Raw genomic sequence first — 13,334 nt, forward strand, 5'->3', positions numbered from 1 at the left:
CAGCTTGGCTCTCTTGGCTCTCCAGACCAATCTGCTGCTTCCTCCCCTAAAGAAATCACTGTATTTCTGTCCACTCCAGTCAGTGAGAGGAAAACAGGAGGGGGCGGGAATAGGAAAAGGAACCACTAGAGACAACAAAAACTTCCATCTGCCTCACATGTTTTGCCTAGAGCCAGAACCAGCATAGGTTCTACATTCCACACACACAGCCAAAATTTCCTCCAAAAGAGTCTCTTTGTCTTCCTTGTCTTGGCCTCAGGGCCTTCTTGCAAACAGTGCTCCATCAAGCTGAGACCGATTACCCAGGATTAGCTGGTTCTGCTGTGACTTGGGCTCAAACCAAGCTCATATACCAAAGTGAAAAAAAAAAGGAAGAGGGAAGGGGCCTAGAATGGAGGGATTATTGGGGCATTTCCCAGTTAAAGCATCAACAGTGATTTAAAAACAAACAAAACTTATGTTTTTAATATCCAACTCAAAAAAGTAAATTCTTGAGAGAAAAGTTTTCCTTTCAACAATGGCTAGTTCACTTTTTTATTGGCTATATTTACAGTATTAGATAGGCTTTGTTTTCCCATTACACACAAGAGAGTTTGAGGTTTATATCAGTAAGCTAATTAGACAATGTAAGGTGCTAGAGGTATTAATACTTCCTTATATGTTAGATAAGTAAATGGAATGTTTTTAATCATAATCTTGTTCATCATTTTAGATTAATTCAGAATTAATTCCTTTTTATACAATAATTTCTTCAGGAGTAGAAATATCTCAGGCTTAATTGATACTTAAGAGAGGGTGGTGTTTTAAGGTGGAAAAGAAACTAGACTGAGAATCTGAAGTTCTAAATTCTAGTCTTTTACTGACTGGGAAACTTTGAGTAAGATCTCAGAGTTCTCATCCACAAAATGCAGGAGTTGAAAGAGGAGAGGGCTCCATTGTCACAGTCCTTTTCCTGTTTAATAACCTGCTACGCTGAGAAAAATACACTCAGATTCAAAAAACAGATTTTAATTTGATTTTAATTTACCTCTAACCTTCTTGGTGACTTTGAGCATTTGCCCTCTCCTGTTCCCTCATCTGTAATAAAAAGGAAATGGAACAGATGGTGTCTAAGGACACCAGCTTTGAAATTTTACAACAAAGAAAAATATCTGGGGTGCATATGCTGCCTTCTATTTGCATGTAGAACTTGATGTTTTTCTCCAAGTAGCATGAGAAGAATCTATGTGTTTGTAAAGCACTTCCCCAGTGTTCTGGCACATACACTTATCCATAGAAGAGCGAATCTTAATTCCCTGGGAGGAAAACTCTTTAAGAAAGCAGAAAATTGTGGTCAGACTCTGGATTCCAGCATAAACTTTATTATTATGAGGCTTCATCCTAGTGACCTCTGTAGGCCATGAAGCAAAGACAGCTATACTAAATTCTTGCCTTTACCTGCTGTTTATAATTATACTGCTTAGGTCCAAAAGTGACTTCCTAAAACCTTAAAAAGCCATTTATCAAATAAGCTTTCTTTAAAATTTTCTGACATGAAAATGTGCTTAATCCAAATGTATTTTGGGATTTACAATTTCTGGATTTCTGTTAAAATGTCCTAGCTCTTCAAGTAAAGTATCTTTGCTTCAAAAGGAAGTCAAAGTTACAGTCACGGTGGTTTACAGACATTTCTGGTAGCCTTTGCTTCATTTCAATATCTTGCCACGATTGGCTGTTGATAGTTACAAAAAAGGAAGTCTTCAAGTTGGGGGATTTCTCAGTGGAAGTTCCCAGTTTAACACAAGGGAGATATCAGGACAGTTTAAGCGGCACTCTGAGAGCCTGCAGATAAAACTTCCAGACTCTGTCTACTTCTTTAAAGAGCAGTAGTCTACGAAGGAAATCTTGTAACCTGCAGAAGAGGTAATCAGAACTTTAGTAGTTCCTACCAATTCACAAACTAACAAGGTAGCCTGGATATCTTAAACTGCTGTGTTGCAGATTTGCTCTACAATTGATTCTGTTAAGTGAGTAATTTATGATGTGATTCAATAACGTCTTTTGTTCACTGCCATAGTTGGAAATTCAGCCTTTTAAAAAGTATGGTCCCTGGCCAAGATTATGAGAAATTTTTAAAAACTGTGATCCTTTTGCTACTGTCCCAACTTTTAAGATAAAATTTATGTCTCTATTTGAAATGCTTTTTTAAAGTTTATGGCTGGAATACAGTCTTCTCCAGTGAGTGGTTTCTATAACGTAAAACTTAAAAGGTGTCTATTTGGCATAAGTTAAGTTGTATATAGCTTATTAGGTTGAAAAGTAAATATTATATATATATTCATACTTTTTTGGTTAAATTTTTAAAGATCAATTCTGACCTGATTCAGTGTGTTCATTTTCATCTTCTAAGAAATATGTTTATAAATATTTCTTTACAGTATTTTCTTTATATTAATAGAAAACTTTGCATTACCTATCTTCAAACATTTAAATTTACACTATAATAGCAATCCAGTCTTATTTTATTATCAGTTGGCCTTTATTTTCACAAGAAGTGAATATTAAAGATTGTGTAGTGTATTCTTAAGAATAAGTTGATTGTTCCAAAAAGGTGAAACTACAAGGATCATCACTACTGTTATATAAACACCTGCCATTTATTGTGTCTGCCAGAGGGAAAATGATCACAGGACCTTCCAAATAGTAACTAGAAGCTGCTGCTGCTAAGTCGCTTCAGTTGTGTCCGACTCTGTGTGACCCCATAGACAGAAGCCCACCGGGATCCCCTGTCCCTGGGATTCTCCAGGCAAGAACACAGGAGTGGGTTGCCATTTCCTTCTCCAATGCATGAAAATGAAAAGTGAAAGTGAAGTCACTCAGCCATGTCCGAATTCTAACGACCCCATGGACTGCAGCCTACCAGGCTCCCCCATCCATGGGATTTTCCAGACAAGAGTACTGGAGTGGGTTGCCATTGCCTTCGAGTAACTAGCAGAGCCAGGGCAGAGTCAGGGCTTAACCATAAATCCACATCACTTCTTTTTTTCTGGCTCTCTGTTACCACTGCCCTGCCTTCTTACAATATTGAAAAATATTTTGAGATATCTTATCCAAACTGCAAAAAGATGGGGTTTCGGGGGAAGGGCAATCAATACTGGGCCAAGGTCACAGGAAAGCCAAGTCATTTACAGAAACTTGTAATTCATTCCTAGGTCTTCCTTGTCCTTACTTGCCCACCCCATCTCCTCACTCCCTCCAGGGCTCTCTTCCACCTAGGCACAGGTGCTCACATTTATCTGCCCCCATGCAGGATGAGGACCTGGGACTGTATTCCAAGTCTAACCTGACTGAAGTTCCTGCTAGCAGTCAACTAAAGCAATGTCCAATTATTTCTCTTAAACACCTGTAACAGTGAAAGAGATGGCCAATTGGAAGATTCAAAGAAATCTCTAAAATTTCTCCCCAAAAGTGTTGGTTGGAATTTCATGAAACTTATGCACTAATTTGAAGAAAACAATCATTCTTAATGGGAAAGAAATTTCCTGTCTGTAAACATTTTTTCTTTCCATGTGTTAAGTCCTCAGGAAACAGGTTGTTTATTATAAAATGTATTCCAATGTATTTTATCTTCTTCATGAGGGTAATAGGAATGCAGTCTTGATAAGGACATTCTTTCCATTGTATTTTCTAACTAAATACTGCTGACATTTAGCAAAGTCCTTGATATAGTAATTTTATCTTGCATCCAGTCATTGCATTATTTTACTTATTCTAAATTATTTAGGTAATTCACATGCAATGCCCAGATAGGAAAAACATAACACTGTCTTCTTTTTTTCTTCTGATGGTAACATTGGCCAGAACTTCTAGAACAGTGTTTAATAACAGGAGATAGCAGCCAACCTCATCATGTTCTGATCTCAGTGGGAATTTCCCTAGTGGTTAACATTAAGAATGACGTTGGCTATTGGTTTGAGATAAACACCTTAATCATAAAAACCAAATAACTACCAAATATACTCCTAACCCTAATTTGCTAAAAGTGAATCAAGACTTCATGTTAAACTATATTCATTGTATTTTTTTATATCATTAGAGACAACCATACAGTGTTTCTACTTTTAAACTATATGGGTCCTATAGTTATATGATACAGTAACTGCATTTTTTAAAAGTACATGTTATAAAAATCTTCCCACAGTAATAAAAGTAGGTTTATAATTATATAGTGTATTTTGTTATCATTCTAGATAATAAATTGGCTAATAAAAAAAAAAAACAAAACAAACCTACACATTTCCTCATTTTCTCTTCAGTCCACATGCTTTACGCCTCTCCTCTATTATTTTGGCTTCACAATTCAGTTCACAACTCAAATTAACAGAAAAGAATGAAAACAATGTGGCATAGCCAAGGAACCCTATCAAGGCAGAGCAACCATTACTCAACCAAAGCAGCTGCTCCTACACATTGTGCAAAAAGCTTTCTCCCTATTTTAGCAGTGCTATCTGCAGGCCACAGTTCAGCCAACAGTGGTGTGCAAAATGTGTGTCCAAATTGATTTACCTTACACCAGTTTATATTAACAAAATACATACTGAAAAAGAAATGCCTATAATTTATTGAGAGTTTTTGCATTCCTATTTATAAGTGAAGTTAATCTGCATTTTTATTTTCTGATAAAACTACCAAACATTTCCATGTTCTAAAAAAGTTTCATGGGACTTAGCGGCTCCTTGAGATGTTTAAAGAGAAAATCTTAGCACGTTTGTCCTTGGCACACATTTTTGGAAGTAATTCTTTAAAAGCTTTTCAATGTTTTCTATTGTTACTGATCTATTCAAGTTTCATGCTTATTTTTCACACAGTTTAGGTTTTTTATGTATAAGTAAAGTTTTATTAAAGTTTTCAAATGTATTATTATGCAAAGTACTGTATTTCTAATCATCTTCATAACCATATGGATACCCATTTTCATTACTAACTTTGTCCATTTATGTTTTCTCTCTCTTTTCCCTGATGTGACATGTCAAAGTGTGAATCTCTTGGATGTACCACTTTTATGGTTAGCTGTTTTTTAAATAATTAATTTTTGCCTTTATCTTTATTCTATTTTCTTACTGCCCTTCCCTCTTTTTAGACTATTTTACTTTTCTTTTCCTCAGTTTTAGAGTCGGATGCTTAGTTCATTTACTTGTATTCTTTCTTATTTTGGAATCAAAGTATTTAAGGCTAGGAATTTTCTGAATACCATTTTAATGATTCTTAAACACATTTGCTATGTCAATTTCACCTTATTATTTTGTTTTTTAACTGCCATTTTATTTCCTCTCTGATCCCAGAGTTATTTAGGAAAACAAAGGGCTTCTTTCTTTATCTAATAGATTTTTTTTAGAACAGTTTTAGATTTAGAGAAAAAGTGAACAAACCCTACAGAGAGTTCTGTGTACAACCCTGCCTCTTCCCCATCCTTCCCCCTGGTCCCCAAGACACATAGTTTCCCCTATTATTAACATATTAATGTATGGTACATTTGTGACAATTGAGGAACAATATTGGTACATTCTTATTAACTCAGTTTATAGTTTATTTAAATATCCTTATTTTTTCCTTTTAAAAAATTGAGGTAAAATTCACAGAGCAAAATTAAACATTGTAAAGTGAACAATTCAGTGGTATTTGTCCACTCACAATCTTGCGCAACCACCACATCTATCTAGTTTCAAAGCATTTTTATTACCCCAAAAGGAAACCCTGTACCCACTAAACAGTTGCTCTGCTTTCCTGCTCTCTTCAGTCCCTGGGGACGACCAGTCTGTATTCTGTCTATACGAGAATATAGCTATTCTGCATATTTCATGTAAGTGAAATCATATATGTGACTTTTTCTGTCTGACTTTTTTCACCTGGCATAAAGTTTTCAAGATACATCTATGTAATGTGTATTATACACAATTTATTAATCCATTCATCTATTGATGGACAGGGTAGCTGAACTGTTTTCCCTTTTTGGCTGTTGTAAACAATGCTGCTATGACTGTGCATTTGCATTGTTTGAGTACCTAATTTCAATTCTTTTAAGTATATGCCTCACAGTGTAATTGTGCATTTGAATGTTTTTTATGTTTAACCTCTCTTTCATTCCAGGGATAAATCACACTTGATCATGATGTATAATCCACTTAATATGCTACTAAATTCAGTGTGCAAGTATTTTGTGGAGAATTGTTGCATCTTCATCCATAAAGAACCCACTCCAGTTTTCTTGCCTGGAGAATCCCAGGGACGGGGGGAGCCTGGTGGACTGCCGTCTATGGGGTCGCACAGAGTCAGACATGACTGAATCGACTTAGCAGCAGCAGCAGCAGCATCCATGAAGAACACTTGTTTTTAGTTTTCATTTCTTGTAGTATCTTTGTCTGGCTTTGGTATCTCAGTAATGCTGGCCTCATAGAATGAGTTGGGAAGTATTCTCTCCTCTATTTTCTTAAGAGTTTGGGAAGGACTGGTATTCATTCTTTTCTAAGTGTTCAGTAGAATTCACTGGTGAAGCCATTTGGTCCTGAGCTGCTTTGTTGGGAGGTTTTTGGTTACTGAGTCAATGTATTTAATATAAATCAGTTTTTTTTTTTCTAGATTCAGTTTTGGTATTTTGTGTTTCTAGGAATTTATACATTTCATCTAGATTATCTAATATTTTGGTGTGTGGTTATTCACACTATTCTTTACAAATAATTCTTTTTTTTTTTTTCTATTTTTCTTTTTTTTTTTTCTATTTGGTATGGTAATGTCCCCATTTCATTTCTGATTTTAGTTACTTGTTATTTTCTACCCTTTTCTTAAGTCTAGCTAAAGTTTCTTTTTTTTTTTTTTGATCTTTTCAAAGAACTGACTTTAACTTCATTGATATTGTTTTTCTATTCTTTATTTCATTCATCTCTGCTCCAATCTTTATTATTTCCTTCCTTCTTCTGTCTTTGGATTTAGTTTGCTCTTTTTCTCTACTTCCTTGAGCTGTAAAGTTAGGTTATTGATTTAAGATCTCTCCTGTTTTAGTGTAGACATCTACTTCTATTAATTTCCCTCTGAGCACTGCTTTCACTGCATCCTATAAGTTTTGGTATGATTTAATTTTTTTCACCTATGTCTAAGTCTAATTTCCTTTGTTAACTCATGATTTTAACATTATTTCCTTTTTTAACTTATTGGTTATTTAAAAATGTTTTGGTACACTTCCATATTTGTGGATTTTTCATTTTTCCTTCTGTTATTGATTTCCAGCTTCATTTCATTTGGTTGGAGAATATACTTTGCATGATTTCAATCTTTTTAAATATATTGAGATTTTTTGTGGCCTAACATTTGATCTGTCTGGGAGAAGGTTCTATATCCACTTCAGAAAAATGTGTACTTTGCTGCTGCTGGGTAGAATATTCTATATATATATCTGTTAGATATATTATTTATGCTATTTTTCAAGTCTACTATATCCTTTTGGTCTTCTGCTTTTCTATCCATTATTAAAAATGATGTAGTGAAGTCTCCAACTGTTAGTGTAGTACTCTCTATTTCTCCCTTAAGTTCTATCATTATTTGCATCATATACTTGGGGGGGGGGGGCTCTATTGTTTGATGTGTATATGTGTGTAATTGTTGTCTTCTTGATAAATGACATTTTTGTCATACATAAGGTCTCTCTTTTGTCTCTAGTAACAGTTTTTAACTTAATCTATTTTGTTTGATATCAATTTAGTCACCCCATCTCTCTTCCACTATTTGTATGAAAAATTTTTTTCTGTTATTTTATTTTCAACATACTTGTGTCTATGGATCTAAAGCAAGTCTATTATAGACAGTATATTGCTTGACCTTGTTATATTATCCACTCCACAAAACTCTGCCTTTTGATTGAGAGGTTAATCTATTAACAGTTAAGGAATTACTGATAAGTAAGGGTTTACTTCTGCATTTTTATCATTTGATTTTTATATACCTTATACCATTTTTCTAGTCTTCACTTCCTCCACTACTGCCTTCTTTTGTGTTTCTTTTCTGTGTACCATATTATTCCCTTCTCATTTTCTTTTATGTAATTTTTCAGATATTGTCATAGTGGTTATCATGGGGATTATAATTTGAAATATTCATAACAATCTAATTTGAGTTAATACCAGCTTAGCCTTAATAATATATAAAGTTCTACTCCTAAACAGTTTATTTCCCTCTTCTACATTCTTGTAATCACAAATTTCATCTTTATACATTGTGTGCCTATTAACATAGATTGATAAATTATTTTTAAGCATTTTCTTTTAAATATGTAGGAAATTAAAAGTTACACACCAAAAACAAAATCATGACAGTCTTTCTAGCTACCTAGAGAGTTGCCTTAACCAAAGTGTATTTCTTTGTGTTGCTCTGAATTATTGTCTAATGACCCTTTTATCTGAGTCACAGTTGCTCAGTCATGCCTGACTCTGCAACCCCATGGACTGTAGCCAGCCAGGTTCCTCTGTCCATGGAATTCTCCAGGCAAGATTACTGGAGTGGTTGCCATTTCCTTCTCCATTTTATCTGAAGGACCCTCTATAATTCCTTTATGGGTAAATCTGTTAGCAACAAACTTTCTCAGTTTTTTTTTTTTTTTTTGTATCTCAGAATGTCATAATTTCTCTTTCATTTTTGAAAAATGGTTTTGCCAGATACAGAATTTCTTATTGACACCTATTTTTTTCCCCCAGCATTTTACGTATGTCATCCCACCGCCTTCTGGCCTCCATGATTCCAAAGTGAAATTGGCTGTTAATCTTACAGAGGATCCCTTGTATATAGAGTTGCTTCTCTTGCTGCTTTCAAGATTCTCTCATTATTGTCTTTGACATTCAACACTTTGATTATAATGTATCTCAGGGTGAATCTATGAGTTTGGCCTACTTGAGTTCATTGAACTGCTTGAATGTGCAGATTAAGTCTTTCAACATATCAGGAAGTTTTCAGCCATTATTTCTTTAAATTTATTTTCTGCTCCTTTACTCTCACCTCTCCTTCAGAACTTCCATAATGTATATTTTGGTTTGCAAGATGATGTTTCATAGGTCTCTTAGACTGTATGCACTTTTTTTTATTCTTTCTTTTTTTTTTTTCTGTCCCTTTAAGGACAGAACTATCTATCTGGATAGCTTCAATTATCTTACCATCACATTTACAAACTTATTCTGCCTGCTCAAATCTGTCGTCAAACTCCACTAGTGAATTTTCCATTTCACTTATTGCATTGTTCAGCTCCAAAATTTCTATTTGGTTTCTTTTTACAATTTTTTATCCTGTTACTGATAATCTCATTTTGTTTATATACCATTTTCTGACTTCCTTTGGTTGTTTGCCCATGGTTTCCTTTAACTCTTTGGGCATATGTGAGACAATTGATTTAAAGTAAGATATTTTTCTACTAAGTACAATCTCTACATTTCCTTAAGGTAAACTTTCAAAGACTTTTTAAATGATAATTCTGACTACTTACTTAAATTAAAAATCAACTGCATGTAGAGCCAGCTACTTAAGTTACAGATATTATCTGTTCAACATGGGTTTGAACTGGTGGGCCACTAATACATGGATTTTTTTTTACAAACGTGTACTACAGTACTGCTTCTCTGGTGGCTCAGTGGGTAAAAAATCTACCTGCAAAACAGGAGACTGCCTGCAATGCAGGAGATCTGGGTTCAGTCCCTGGGTCAGGAAAATCCCCTGGAGATGGAAATGGCAACCCACTCCAGGATTCTCACCTGGGAAGTCCCATGGACAGAGGAACTTGGCAGACTACAGTCCATGGGGTCACAAGAGTCGGACACAACTCAGTGACTAAACCACCAACTACCACCACCACAGTCCTACATGATTTGTAGTTGGTTGACTCTGCAGTTACAGAACCATGGATACGGAGGGCTGACTATAAAGTTATATGTGTATTTTCAGCTCCTTAGGGGGGTTGGTGTCCCAACCTTCTGGTTGTTCAACTATCAACTGTATTAGCTAATATTTACTGAGTTCCTCCTATAATTCAGGTCCTCTTCATATATTATCTCACTGTACACACACACATATAGACACAACATTTGAGGCCAGTAATATTATCATTTATACTTGACAGGAGTAGAAACTGAAGCTCAGGGTTGGTAAAGTCATGTGGTTAGTGAATGGCAATACCAACATACGAATGAGGCAATTTTAATGAGAACTCTCATTTACAGTCTGTTTGCATTAACCTATATCAGCTTGAGTTTGCCTTTGTAAGGGCAATGGCCATTTAGGCCTCAGAATGGTATTGCAAGTTTCTTTAATATCAGTTGTAATAGCCATTCTAACTTCAAAAACATCTAAATATATGTCTTAGAATTTAAAGTGTGGTGCATATCATAAAGGGAAATGGATAGGGTGAAATATGAGCCCATAGTTCTAACCTGGAAGAGAAGTGAAGTGGGGCCCTTGCTTTAACTCAGACCATTCAGCTGAGGCCTTAACAGACCAGCAAAATGTGAAGGAAACATGTTCTGTGGTGAAGAAAACACACTAGCAAACAGGACAGAACTATTCTGTCTGAAAAGAACAAAACAGGGAACATTTGAGGTATTGAAAAAAGCCAGAAGAGGAGGCAGGATATGAGTCTATAGCGAAGTAAGAAGAAACCTCATACTATGTTTAGAGTTTGAATTTTATCCTAAGGTTAATAGGAAGTGACCTTAGGTGCTAAAGGAGCATAATCAAATTTGACAGTACGGAGAATCCTTAAAAAACTAGGAGTAAACTACCATATAACCCAACAATACCATTACTGGACATATACCCTGAAGAAGCCATAATGGAAAAAAATACATATACTCCAATGTTCATTGCAGCACTTTTTTTTTTTTTTTTACAATAGCTAGGACATGAAAACAACCTAAATGTCCATCAAAAGATGAATGGATAAAGAAGTTACATACATAATATTCCACTGCATATATGTGAATATTCAGTTCAGTTCAGTCACTCAGTCATGTCTGACTCTCTGTGACCCCAGGAATCGCAGAGCGCCAGGCCTCCCTGTCTATCACCAACTCCCGGAGTTTACCCAACCTCATGTCCATCGAGTCGGTGATTGCCATCCAACCATCTCATCTTCTGTCGTTCCCTTTTCCTCCTGCCCCCAGCCCCTCCCAGCATCAGGGTCTTTTACAATGAGTCAACTCTTCACATGAAGTGGCCAAAGTATTGGAGTTTCAGCTTCAGTATCAGTCCTTCCAATGAACACCCAGGACTGATCTCCTTTAGGATGGACTGGGTGGATCTCCTTGCAGTCCGAGGGACTCTCAAGAGTCTTCTCCAACACCACAGTTCAAAAGCATCCATTCTTCAGCACTCAGCTTTCTTCACAGTCCAACTCTCACATCCATACATGACCACTGGAAAAACCATAGCCTTGACTAGACGGACTTTTTTTGGCAAAATAATGTCTCTGCTTTTTAATATGCTATCTAGGTTAGTCATAACTTTCCTTACTCAGCCATTAAAAATGATTGCATTTGAGTCTGTTCTAAAGAGGTGGATGAATCTAGAGCCTATCATACAGAGTGAAGTAAGTCTGAATCTTACTTCACAGACTAAAGAAAGAGAAAAACAAATTTATTAACATATACATATGAAGTCTAGAAAGATGATACTAATGAACCTATTTGCAGAGCAGCAATGGTGACACAGACATAGAGGACAGACTTGTGGACACACTCAGGGAAGGAGAGAGAGGGATGAATTGAAAGAGTCACATTGAAACATCACCATATGTAAAATAGATAGCCAGTGAGAATTTGTTGTCAGACTCAGGGAACTCAAACTGAGTGCTCCGTGACAACCTAGAGGGGTGGGATGGGGTGGGAGGTGCGAGGGAGGAACATATGTATACCGACGGCTGATTCATGTTGATATGTTGCAGAAACTAACACAATATTGTAAAGCAATTATCCTCCAATTAAAAATTTAAAAAAGAAATTTTTTAAAAAAGAAAAAAAATTAGAATTTTCCAAAAGAGAAAGTTAGGGGGAAAGTTAGAAGAAAAACCTGGTAAATATGAATTTGATGATGGTCTGAACAAAGAGTGTCAACAGAAACAATGTGGTGGTGAGGACAGAGGATGACAATGAGGACAGAGTGAAAGTGAAAGTCACCCAGTTGTGTCTGACTCTTTGCGACTCCATGGACTATACAGTCTACGGAATTCTCCAGGCCAGAATACTGGAGCGGGCAGCCCGTTCCCTTCTCCAGGAGATCTTCCCAACCCAGGGATCGAACCCAGGTCTCCCGCATTGCAGGCGGATTCTCTACCAGCTGGGCCACAAGAGAAGCCCAAGCACACAGTGTATGCTTGCAAAAAAAAAAAAACAAAAAAAACTCAGACTTTCCTGCCAGTCCAGTGATTAAGACTCTGAGCTTTGACTGCAGGGGGCATGGGTCTGATCCCTGGTTGGGGAAATAAGATCCCACATGCCATGTGGTGCAGCCAAAAAAAATTTTTTTTAATGTTGTAGAGGAATGCTCACAAGAGTTCCTTAATGGATGATTGATAAACCACTGGAATGAGAGTTTTACATCTTTGTTGTCTGAGCAATGTTTTCCTTTCTTTGTTCCTCTATTGAGGAACATGAAAAAATAAGGAATTACCTGGGGTGACAGTGGTTAGGATTCTGTGCTTTCACTGCTGAGGGTCTGGGTTCAATTCCTGGTAAGGAACTAAGAACTCATGAGCCATGAGAGGTGGCAAAAAAAATAAATAAACAAACATGAAAAAATAAACAAATAATTTTTTATTCTATTTGTAATTATTTACCTTCATGTTTTTTAAAAAAAAAAACATAAAATAGTATATGTTCAATTACAATGTCATTGTTAGAATGAGAACCTATCATTTCCTTGTTTTCACAAATAGAAAATAAGAAAATGAGGAAATTAGAACTTTCTCCTTCCTACCACCTCTTTTCCAACCACTTGAGATCTTATTGCTATAATCAGGAAGTTCAGAACACATTATTACTAAATTATTTATTTATACTTAGACTGTATGTCTTAAAGATCACTTTTAATATTCTCATTATATTTTTGCCTCATCCAATATTTAAATTATTTCAAATATTTATAGGTATTTCTTTTATATCAGAATTTCATCTTTCTTATAGTTCTTGTACTTTGACTTCCTTCCTGACTTACTAAAGTATATGTTCAATTATTTCGGTACAGAGGTGATATATTTCTGAACTATGAGGTATCTAAGAATGTCTTAGTTTTCCTTTCCTATGCAAATGATAATTTGTGTGGGTATAAACTTT

At 35.7% G+C, this 13,334-nt stretch overlaps 1 protein-coding gene across 1 annotated transcript in view; it reads left to right on the forward strand.

Moving 5' to 3' along the window:
- Positions 1–1,792: 1,792 nt before the first annotated feature.
- Positions 1,793–13,334, forward strand: part of TANK (TRAF family member associated NFKB activator) — a 96,812-nt gene continuing 85,270 nt past the window's right edge. Inside the window, exon 1 of the mRNA XM_065931638.1 lies at positions 1,793–1,902. The gene's annotated coding sequence lies outside the window, so the exon portion shown is untranslated. The remainder of the gene's footprint in view (positions 1,903–13,334) is intronic.

The sequence above is a fragment of the Muntiacus reevesi genome, chromosome 3 (assembly GCF_963930625.1).
Source record: "Muntiacus reevesi chromosome 3, mMunRee1.1, whole genome shotgun sequence".
Taxonomy (NCBI): Eukaryota; Metazoa; Chordata; class Mammalia; order Artiodactyla; family Cervidae; genus Muntiacus; species Muntiacus reevesi.